We start from the raw sequence: 11,488 nt of genomic DNA, 5'->3' as shown, positions 1-11,488 counted from the left end.
ACATTATGACCGTGGCATCTAAGGCCAGTGTGTACCTGACTGTCAGTTACACTTGAGCCTCTGCAGTGGTCATGTGGAAGCATACGTGCACATATGTGTATGGCTTACTGTTTTAAAGGGAATCAGTCATTAGTTTTGACTAAACAAAGCTGTAGACAATCTTAGTTGGAGCCGTATAGATCTGTGTAACCATTACTTTCTGTGTGTTGTTAGTAACAGCAGGACTGTGAAAAATGTATTTATATTCCAGGATTGTAGCTGATTTGAAACACTGTGGTGCACTGGGTTGTGAGATGGACGATATACTCCTGCACAGCTCCTTCCCCCTGTCCCCCTATGACAGTGATGGCGAACCTTTTAGATATTGAGTGCCCAAACTAAAACCAAAACCCACTTTTATGTTGCGAAGTCCCAACATGACAATTTGAGCAGTAACCTATTGATCTCTGCTGTATTACAAGTTCCATTTGTATTGGCGTCCTGAGGACACCAATACAATAGAAAGCAGGAGGCATTTGGATCCAGGGTACCCTGAAGAGGAAGCAGGTGCTCCAATTATAATCCATCTCTGTGAATACCTTCTGGCCTCTCCTGTAGTCCTGGCAGCCAAGTAGGTGTCACTTTAAAATAGCACTGAGCATGGTGCGTCCTGGGCTGTCTTGGACTGCAGGAGGAAGCCTTGAGTCCGATCTGGTAAATTCTGTAGTGGGTGCCCACAGAAAGGGCTCCTAGTGCCACCTCTGGCACCCGTGCCATAGGTTCGCCACCACTGCCCTATGACTAGTGGCTCCAGAGGGCCCAAACTTAGAATCTGAGACCTAAATACCTAAATCCTCACCACTGTCCCCACCCTGCACATTATTCTTCAGAATAAACATATATGCTACAATAGCTATATATATGCATTAAACACACACACACATATATATATATATATATATATATATATATATATATATATACACAGCATATATACTCTAACCACATAAACCATATATATGCTACAATGACATAAACACTATATACACGCACCAGACACATTTCCACATACTGTACATACAACACGCATACACATATGGTACATATACAACACACTCAAATATAGGAGCACATAAATATATACTCACATATACCTATACAGTATACAATACCCACCTACTGGTACAATACTGCAAATACACAGCAATGAATATACCACACACAAATATATACCAATGGCAAAAAATATACTACACATCAGGGCTGTCATCAGGGAAATATATACATCACTTACTGTATAAATAAGTCACAGCTTCTCCCTTTAACCTCTGTGCAGGCCTGGTCCATCCTGGTTGACTCTTCACAGATGATGATTCTTCTCGATGAGTTTTATAACAATTACTTTTCCTGGCCTGACTTCTTTATTGCTGATGACTTTGCTGCCTAGATATATTCAGTTCTCAGCACCACATCTCCACACTGCACTGCTAAAGTTTCCGCAGTCACTTACAATATAGGGGCTTATTTACTAAGGGTCACGCGGCCGCACTTTCGTTGGGTTTTCCAACACTTTCGGGGATCACGCCACTGGGACAGGGATTTAGGGGGGATTGTGTCGCACGTGATTGCCGGTTTCATGCAACAGAAATCGGGGAAGGGGGGGCGGCCGTCGGACGATCAAACTGATTCGGAGAGAGCGTGGGATTTAACTTTAAAATTGTGTCGGAAGCCGAGCACTTACATGCACCAGGAAGAAGAAAGTGAACTCCGGTGGACCTGAGCGGGGAAGCAACACATGCAGGATATCGGGCGCACAATGTAAGCAAATCGCGGCAGAGTGCAGGATCGTAGGACACTCCGGATCAGGGAACTCGCAGGGACCTGGTAAATAAATGTGCCCCATAATGTCCCTAACTCATTTATATTAAGCACGAGCAACCTTTCATTATTACATAGCACATTAACAAATAGCAAATTGTACTTCATAGTGACAGTATTCAATATTCTATGCCGTGTACTGGGAAGTGGGAAAAAAATTCCGAATGCAGTGAAATTGGAAATTTCGTTATGCGCCCCAAATTACGTGTGTCCTTTATTCTTTGGGTTGGTGCCATTGTGGAGGATACCAAAATTTAGATAGGTATTTAATGTTTTCATACATTAACAAAAATTCAAACATCCTGTACAAAATAAAATCTTCATTTTGCCATCTTCTGGCGCTAATAACTTTTGTAATAATTTTTGCGACTCTTGATGATATTTTCAATGCCACCATTTTGAGGACTGTACGGCCTTTTGATCACTTTTTATAGAATTTTTTATATTTTGCTACATTTTTCAACTTTGGCCGCTGATTTCAGTTACAGGCTTAAACATAGGGAATAACCGTTGTTATATTTTGATAGATCTGACATTTTGGGATGTGGAGATACCTAAAATGTTTAGGACTTTTACTGTTTATTTATATTTATATCAGTTCTAGGGAAAGGGGGGTGATTTGAAATTTTATTTATTTTTTTAATTTTGAAAAAAATGTTTTAATATTTTTCAGACACCCCTAGGGTAATTTAACTGCAGTAGGGAGTATATGGGGATTTTGCATCATCACAATGTGCGATTTTAAACGCGATACCCTCCAGTCTTTGTATGGCCTGAGGCTGTCATGGCAACAGATTGCCACTCCCCCATGACGTGACGGGGAGCGACAGTCTAAGGCAATATGGCTTTTTAATGCCGCCGACAGCTTTGCCCGTGAGCCCTCTCCATACACCCGCAGCTGACATGTGACATTCTCTTACGTGTATCACATGTACCACAGCACCCCTTCATGAAATAATATGCAGAACAGCCACCCTCTCAGTAAATAATATAGAGCATATTATCTCCTCTTAATAATATAATTTGCAGCAATTAATTTTTAATGCGGAGTTCAGCAGCTCCCCCCTTCCCCATCACAATTAAAGAGGTTGCCTGGGATCAGCTCCAGTGCCTTCAGTGCCTGATATGCACCACTTGTGTCATAGAGTGTGCAAGCAGAGCGCACAGACCTCCCTACCTGCGCCAATCATGAACAACAAACACAATCGTAATCAATTGTATTTGTGTCTTAAAGACATCTGTCCCTCCTCCAGCTTCAGGCCCGGACGACCTTGGCTGTGATATTCAAACACAAGACGGCACAAGCAGTGACTCCAGGGCTGGATAATGGGGAAGACTCCTGGGGCCTGCGCCCCAGGGCCCCCACCAACTTACTTCTAAGGGGACCCCCACCAGCAGCAGCTGATTGTCTCTGGGAGCGATGCACCTGAGTCTGGTCCCAGCCTGGAGCTCCAACATCTCTAATTATGAGCCAGTCAGAGTATGCAATGATTTTGCATGCACGTCCATAGGATATGCATGCAAGTCCTTCTGCAGCCGACGCTGGCAGTGGGGTATAATACAAAGCCCTGCAATCCAGACTCTTTAAGATGCTAGAGCGCTGTGATGGCATCAAGCCCCTGCATAATCTACATGAAGATGCATTGGAACTGAAAGGGGGGCTGCCTAATGGATTACTAAGGGGGACCCTACTGAACAGATTACTGACTAAAGGGGCACCCTGCCTATTACATGGATTACTAAGAGGGGACCTTATCTATTACATGGATTACTAAGGGGAGACCCTATCTATTATATGGATTACTAAGAGGGGACCCTATCTATTAAATGGATTACTGACTAAGGGTGGGCCTGCCTATTACATGGATTACTGACAAAGGGGGGTCTGTCTTTTACATGGATTACTGACTAAGGGGGCCTACCTAATACATGGACTACTGGGGACCCTGTCTATTACATGGATATTAAATGTGTACCTTGTCTGGGCTACATTCAATGGAGGCCTCCACCACCCACCAACCTTAATTGGACCCTGAGTGCCTCATAGCTGTGGGTGGGGTTGTGTTGTGTTCAGTAAGGAGATCTCACACACCAGCGCTCTCCTTGCATAGGATGTACAGTTAGCTAAGCCATACATGGTGCCTACTCAAAAAGCCCCCTCATGCCTAGGCCATAGTAGCAGTACTAATATTTAGAGATACCTTAGATATCACTGTATGTAGTTGTAGTTTTGTCATGTGGAAAATGTCTTCAAATCCGCAGGTAATCCACACTGTGCAGTTACCCTAAGGGGTTGTGTACATGCCATAACCCTCCCCCCCCCCCCCCCGCCCCTATTTTATATTTTTTTTAACATGATTAAAAAAAACATTTTTACTATTCATGTTCATATTGTTTAAAATATGTAAATCACAAAACAATAATGGTAGTACCATAATCACACTGCTCTGTACAATAAATACATGTTAGCTGCTGTTTTTTGAATCCTTTATAGTTTAGAAGGTAAAACAACATTGTCAAATTTGGGGGGATTTTTTCATTCCTTATAGAAAGAGCTAGTAATTTTTTTTTTCACCAATAGTCACCATAAACAAAACAACTTGTTTCACTACAAAAAAAGGTCACAAACAGATACAGTCACCTAAAACGTAAAAATGTTATTATTTTAAAGTATTATTCCATCAAAATCCATCATGATAAGCCAGGGACACTCATAGATCCAGGTATCGCAACTGTGGTATCTTCTTATATTCATTATCCATGGCCTCCTTCCTTCATTATGCTAATGCAAATAAAGGACTACCCCAACCCCCCCCCCCTCCCTCCTGTGATCTGCTTTACAGACTGTTACACTGTCCCCACCTCTCTCAGCACTGAAGTCCTCACTACACACGCACTGAGGGAGCAGGGGGGTGAGACAGAGTAGCAGTCTGTAAAACCCGATCACAGAAGGGCTACGGTAGCCCCTCATGCTCATTTGCATTTTAAAATTTGACTTTACAAGGAGGGAGGCCTTGGATAACAAATATAAGAAGATTACACAGTCACAATGGGGTTTATTATCACCATGTATACTTACTTAAAATATAGGTTTTACCAGGTTTTGTGGTAAAATTAGGGGCCTCAGCTTATGCTTGGGTCGGCTTATACTCGAGTATGTACGGTATATACACCTCTTCATTAATCTGGCCTAAACATAGAACAACTGCTAGTGCAAAGCCAGATTCATGACTTGAGACTTTTGCAAAAAGTCTCATAAAAAGTCTCACAGTTACTCCAGCAGGGGGTCTTTGTGCTGAGACGTTTTTTGCATTTTAAGACTTTTTTTGGGATTTTTTGAAAAAAATTCCCAGACAGAAAATAGACCATAAGAACATTTATTAAAGGGCCAAAGCAACTTTAATGAATCTGATGGGCAGCGGAGCTCCATATTCCAACGCTATTAAACGGGTTTTCCGGCGAAGGAAAGTTAGGTCCTATCCACGGGATGGGGCCTAACTTGCTGGTCAGTGGGGTTTCAGTCATACCCCTTGTCCCTTCATTAGACTAATGGAGCAGACGGACGTGCATGACTGTTCTGCTCCATTAAACTCTATGGAGTTGGCGGAAATTGCCGAGCACAGCGCTTACTGATCTCTGTCAGCTCCATAGAGATTACTGGATTAATGGAGAAGAACGGTCTCAGCACTGTGACACTCACTGACCAGCAAGTTAGGCCTTATCCCGTGGATAACTTTCCTTCATGGGAAACCTCCTTTAAATCCCTTATATCACCTGTGATAACGAACATTCATTATGGCCCAATTTATCTATAAAAAATATTGCCTGTCATCCTGGAAAAAGAAAAGGATTGTTCTTGCAAGTGTAGTCACATGACCAGGACAGATGTGTCTCCTAAATAAGATTCCTACTAGATGACAGGAGGCGATGATTCTGTGAAACAGTAACAGACAACTGATGTAGATATCGGGGGCACTTGTCACTTTTTTCAGGCTTTTATTTTGCTACTTTTTTTTTTTGGCTCACCTTTGCACATTTATTCTTAACAAGGCATCTTTTTTTTTGCTATTTTCCTGTAATGCTTTTGCGTCTATGAAAGGGAAGGGGGGGGGGGCTGTGTATCATACGCATCATGCGCTAGTGTATGATCCAAACCCTGCTCCCTACACCCTCCGGATCTATCAGGAGGCTCAGGATACATATCCGGCATTGTAGGTGCAATTGCCGACCCTATTGTGAGCCCGTCTCAGTTCTAAGCCAGGTCTGGCGCTGACTATAGCTAGTGCGCAGGCGTGAGACCCCCTAACCCCATCCGCAGAAAAGGCTGGAGTAGTCACAATTCCCTGATCTGTGTTGGGAATCTAGGGGCACATGAGCTGCAAAAACATTACCATTATGTGCAAATTTGTCACAAAAGAAGAAGAAAGAAGGAAGAAATCTCACCCATTATTTAAGGAAATCATGAATCATGTGACAAATAACAGAAATAGAATGGAATACATACTTTTAGATTAAAGGAGTTTTTGTAGGTTATTGATATTATTGATCTATCAATTGAATTGCTTTTCAATATCATACTGGTCAGGTACCTCACTGATCAGCGGATTCTGGTAAGCTGGAAGAACAGCGCCATTCTCTGTGTAGTGGTCATCCCCAGTAACTGCATCTCAGCTCTTATTAAGTAGAGTTGTTGAAGCCAATAGATCCAATATTGATGAGCTATACCATAGCAAAGTCATCAATATCACTAAACTGGAAAATTCCTTTGATGTCAAATCTGTAACAATCTGTTGTCTTGTTATGTGGCACGAGAATATTTTGACCACTTTTGCTTCTTCTTCGCCCTCCTGACCTTAGGCTCCAGGACAAATTCTTAAACAAAATGACAAGATTTCAGAAATTAAATTCAGTCATGAAACATCTGGCTGCTGCGGTTTTGCACACGGGGAGATCCTCCTCTGGTCTGGATGATAAATGTTTGTCTTTGTGAATTAGAACCTATTATAAATTGTATATGTGCTTTACTGAAAACTGATATCTGCACTGGTGTGGAAACATTATTGCATGGAGGAAAACTCTGCTGGGAGAGAAGCACACAGGGTACAGCGCCATCTGGTGGCTTAGGATGGAAGTGCAGCTACATTGTGCCTCTGATGACGGGGAAGTACATAGAAGGAGGGGGCTTCTATTTCTTATCCTACTGCGACCCCCAGAGGACATGTTCCCACTCTGCCTCTACTGGAGAAGATTGCTTTATTTCTACAAAAGAGCAATTTACTAGGTGCCTTTATTTTATGTAATCTTCACAAAGAATAGGAAAAAAAGATGGAACAGATAAGAAAGAGAAAAGAAAATTCAAGAAAAGTGCAAAGTTCTGAGAGATAAAGATCTGCTACTAACTCAGAAGGAATTATTATATTATCCCTTGTAAAGACATCGGCGGGCAGAATAAAACACTAAAGGGGAACCAGGTGACCTGAAACTGAATGTAAAATATCTAATATCTATCTAAAGATCAAAAAACGGTGGCACTCCAAAAATTGTTTTAATTTATCTATCTATCTATCTATCTATCTATCTATCTATCTATCTATCTATCTATCTAACATCTTTCTATTATCTCTTTATCTATCTATCTATCTATCTATATATTTATGTCATATCTACCTATATATTATCTATCTATATATCTATTATCTATCTTATATCTTTCTATTATCTCTTTATCTATCTATCTATCTATCTATCTATATATTTATGTCATATCTACCTATATATTATCTATCTATATATCTATTATCTATCTTATATCTTTCTATTATCTCTTTATCTATCTATCTCATATCTACCTATATATTATCTATCTATATATATCTGTTATCTATCTCAGATCTTACTATCATCTATCTATCTATCTATTTATATATCTATCTATTTAGCTCTATCTGTTATCTATATCTCCTTATTTCCCTTTTTGTTATTTATCTCTCTCACATCTTTCTATTATCTATTCATTCATTTTTCTATCTGCATAGAAAAATCTATCCATCTAGTTATAGATTTCCATCTTCATATATAGGTATGTATCGCTATATATTTATCTCTCCATCTGTTCCCTATCTATCTATTTGATAGCTATCAAACTTTCTATTATTTTATCTTATCTATTTTTCTTTCCATCATGTATCTATAGCTTGTAGATACGTTATCTACCTATCTATCCAATCTTCTTTCTATGTGATATCTATCTATCTATCTATCTATCTATCTATCTATCTATCTATCTATAGATATCTAGCTACAGAGACTAAAAATAATTTGCACAAAGAGGGAGCACTCCAAAAATAGTGAAAACAGTGATGGAATAAAGACCAGAGGTGGAATAAACTCCCTCACTCCTTTTTACTATTTTTGGAGTGCTGAATTTTTTGTGGAATCTATCTATCTATTTACCATTAATCTATCTCTTAATACATGTATCCATTATTTATCATCTGTCTATCTATCTATATATCTATCTCTCTCACATCTATCTATCTATCTATCTCTCTCACATCTATCTATCTATCTATCTATCTATCTATCTATCTATCTATCTATCTCACACTCTCTCTCACACTCTCTCTATCTATCCATCTCTCCTGAATTACCTAGGCCTTACCTGTCTGCTCTTCTGGACAGTATAGCACCATATAATAACCGCATAAAGCTCTTGGACCAAGACCTCTAACATATTCTTATTCTGACATACAAAAAAAGACAAACATACAGCAAACCAATGACTTTCAGACTGCAGCAAAAATACATGATTTGTATCAGGTTCTGGCCATATACAGGAGGTATATCTCATAAATGACAATACATAATAATAAAGAAGAAGAAGAAGAAAATTAATAGTAATCAACAACATTTAAAATAATAAAAAAAAAACAATAAATATAAATTCTATTAACCTTAAAAATTGTTTTCTAATTTCCCACATTTCTTTCATAAACCTAAAAGAAGGTTGTATTATCTCTCTGTCTGTCTTTTCTAAAAACTTATCTATCTATACATGTACTTACCTATCTAAAATCTACATGTGTATCTGAAGCTGAGCACCAACACCAATGTGAAAGAGCCCTACCACTCTTTCTAATGATCTTTTTGTCAATCCTTTATCTATCAAACTATCTATCCACCTAACTACAAACCTATCTATGTCCAATTAACTATCTATCTTTGTAAGTATATATCAATAAAAGATGGCGGCTGATGGCTGGTTCAAGCAGCAGAATTTTTATTTATTACATTATTTTATTCTGTTCCCTTATAAAGAATGTCTGTACCATTATACAAGCTCTTATACCTGTTGTGCTCCCCCCCTCATCCTCATAGATTATAAACTCTTGTGTCACCCCCTCATCCTCATAGACTGTAAGCTCTTGTGTCACCCCCTCATCCTCATAGACTGTAAGCTCTTGTGCCCCCCCCCCCCCGCATCCTCATAGACTGCAAGCTCTTGTGTATCCCGCTCATCCTCATAGACTGTAAGCTCTTGTGGTCCCCCCTCATTCTCATAGACTATAAGCTCTTGTGTCACCCCTCATCCTCATAGACTGTAAGCTATTGTGTCACACTCTCATCCTCATAGACTGTAAGCTCTTGTGTTACCCCCTCATCCTCATAGACTGTAAGCTCTTGTGTGTGTCCCCCCCACATCCTCATAGACTGTAAGCTCTTGTGTCACCCCTCATCCTCATAGACTGTAAGCTCTTGTGTCACACTCTCATCCTCATAGACTGTAAGCTCTTGTGTCACCCCCTCAGCCTCATAGACTGTAAGCTCTTGTGTCACCCCCTCATCCTCATAGACTGTAAGCTCTTGTGCCCCCCCTCATCCTCATAGACTGTAAGCTCTTGTGTCACCCCTCATCCTCATAGACTGTAAGCTCTTTTGTCACCCCCTCATCCTCATAGACTGTAAGCTCTTGTGTCACCCCCTCATCCTCATAGACTGTAAGCTCTTGTGTCACCCCCTCATCCTCCTAGACTGTAAGCTCTTGTGTCACCCCTTCATCCTCATAGACTGTAAGCTCTTGTGTCACCCCCTCATCCTCATAGACTGTAAGCTCTTGTGTCACCCCTTCATCCTCATAGACTGTAAGCTCTTGTGAATAGGTCCCTCACGCCTATTGTTCCATATGACTGTTTGTACTCTGTAATGTAGTATTTTATCTGTATGATTTGTAAAGTGCTATGGAATATGCTGGCGCCATATAAATATAGATTATTAATATTGACCGATTTGATATTTATTCTTCATGTACTATGGGTATTAATAGACTGTAAATCTAATTATCTGTCAGTCCTGTCATCTAACTGATATCAATTTGTCTGACATTTATCTAGGTAACATATACCTACCTATCTGGTTTCTATTGTACTTAGCCTAAGTGCACACTACCGTTCAAAGTAAAGAACGGAGCTTTAACGTATAAGGCATCATTCACACTACCATTCAAACCTGCGTTTCTTACCTCAGTTTAAAAAAGTGAAAAACAGAGGTTTAACTGTTATCCATACGTTTTTGACAAAAAAAAAATTATGGTGGCTGCAGTACTTTTTCTCCGTTTGAAAAAACTCATGGATAATGGATTCACGCCAAACTGAATATAACGGATGACATGAAATTTACATTGATGTCAATGGTTTTTAAATGATACGTTAAACCAAGTTCTTTACTTTTTTTAAACGGTTATAAAAAACTGAGTTTTGAGTGGTAGTGGGAACTTGGCCTTATTGCAGTTTATCGCCAATCTATCTATGATCTATTTATCTGACATCTATCTAACTGATCTATGTAACTTTCTGTCTACCTACCTGATATCTATCTATTTATCTATCTACTGAGTTTTTTGCACCTTATTTCTGCCCTGCATGGTGTGCTGCTTTTTTCTTATTTCTGGATGACCCGAAGCACAGCAGTTTTCATTCATCATTTTGTTCTATCTACCTATCCATCCATCTCTTTATCCATCTCCTATCTATCTATCTATCTATCTATCCATCCATCCATCCATCTATATCCTATCTATCTATCTATCTATCTATCTATCTATCCATCCATCCATCTATATCCTATCTATCTCCCTATCCATCTATCTATCTATCTATCCATCCATCCATCCATCTATATCCTATCTATCTATCTATCTATCTATCTATCTATCTATCTCATATCTATCTATCTATCTATCTATCTATCTATCTATCTATCTATCTATCTATCTATCTGCTCTATCTATCTATCTATCTTCTATCTATCCATCCATCCATCTATATCCTATCTATCTATCTATCTATCTATCCATCCATCTATATCCTATCTATCTATCTATCTATCTATCTATCTATCTATCAATCTATCTATCTATCTATCTATCTATCTATCCATCCATCTATATCCTATCTATCTAGCCATTCACCCATCAATCCGTCTTTTCTTATATGACTGCAGAATACATGAATTAGGACATGACAATCTTAATATTGGTACAATAATGTTAACATCCAGTGAATTCCTTGCACGCAGGAGGCAGCCTGGCATGTGTGGTTCTTAGAACTGTGGGTATAAAAGGGATTTTATAAGA

The sequence above is a fragment of the Engystomops pustulosus genome, chromosome 3 (genome assembly GCF_040894005.1).
Source record: "Engystomops pustulosus chromosome 3, aEngPut4.maternal, whole genome shotgun sequence".
Classification (NCBI taxonomy): Eukaryota; Metazoa; Chordata; class Amphibia; order Anura; family Leptodactylidae; genus Engystomops; species Engystomops pustulosus.
This window is presented reverse-complemented; position numbering follows the sequence as displayed.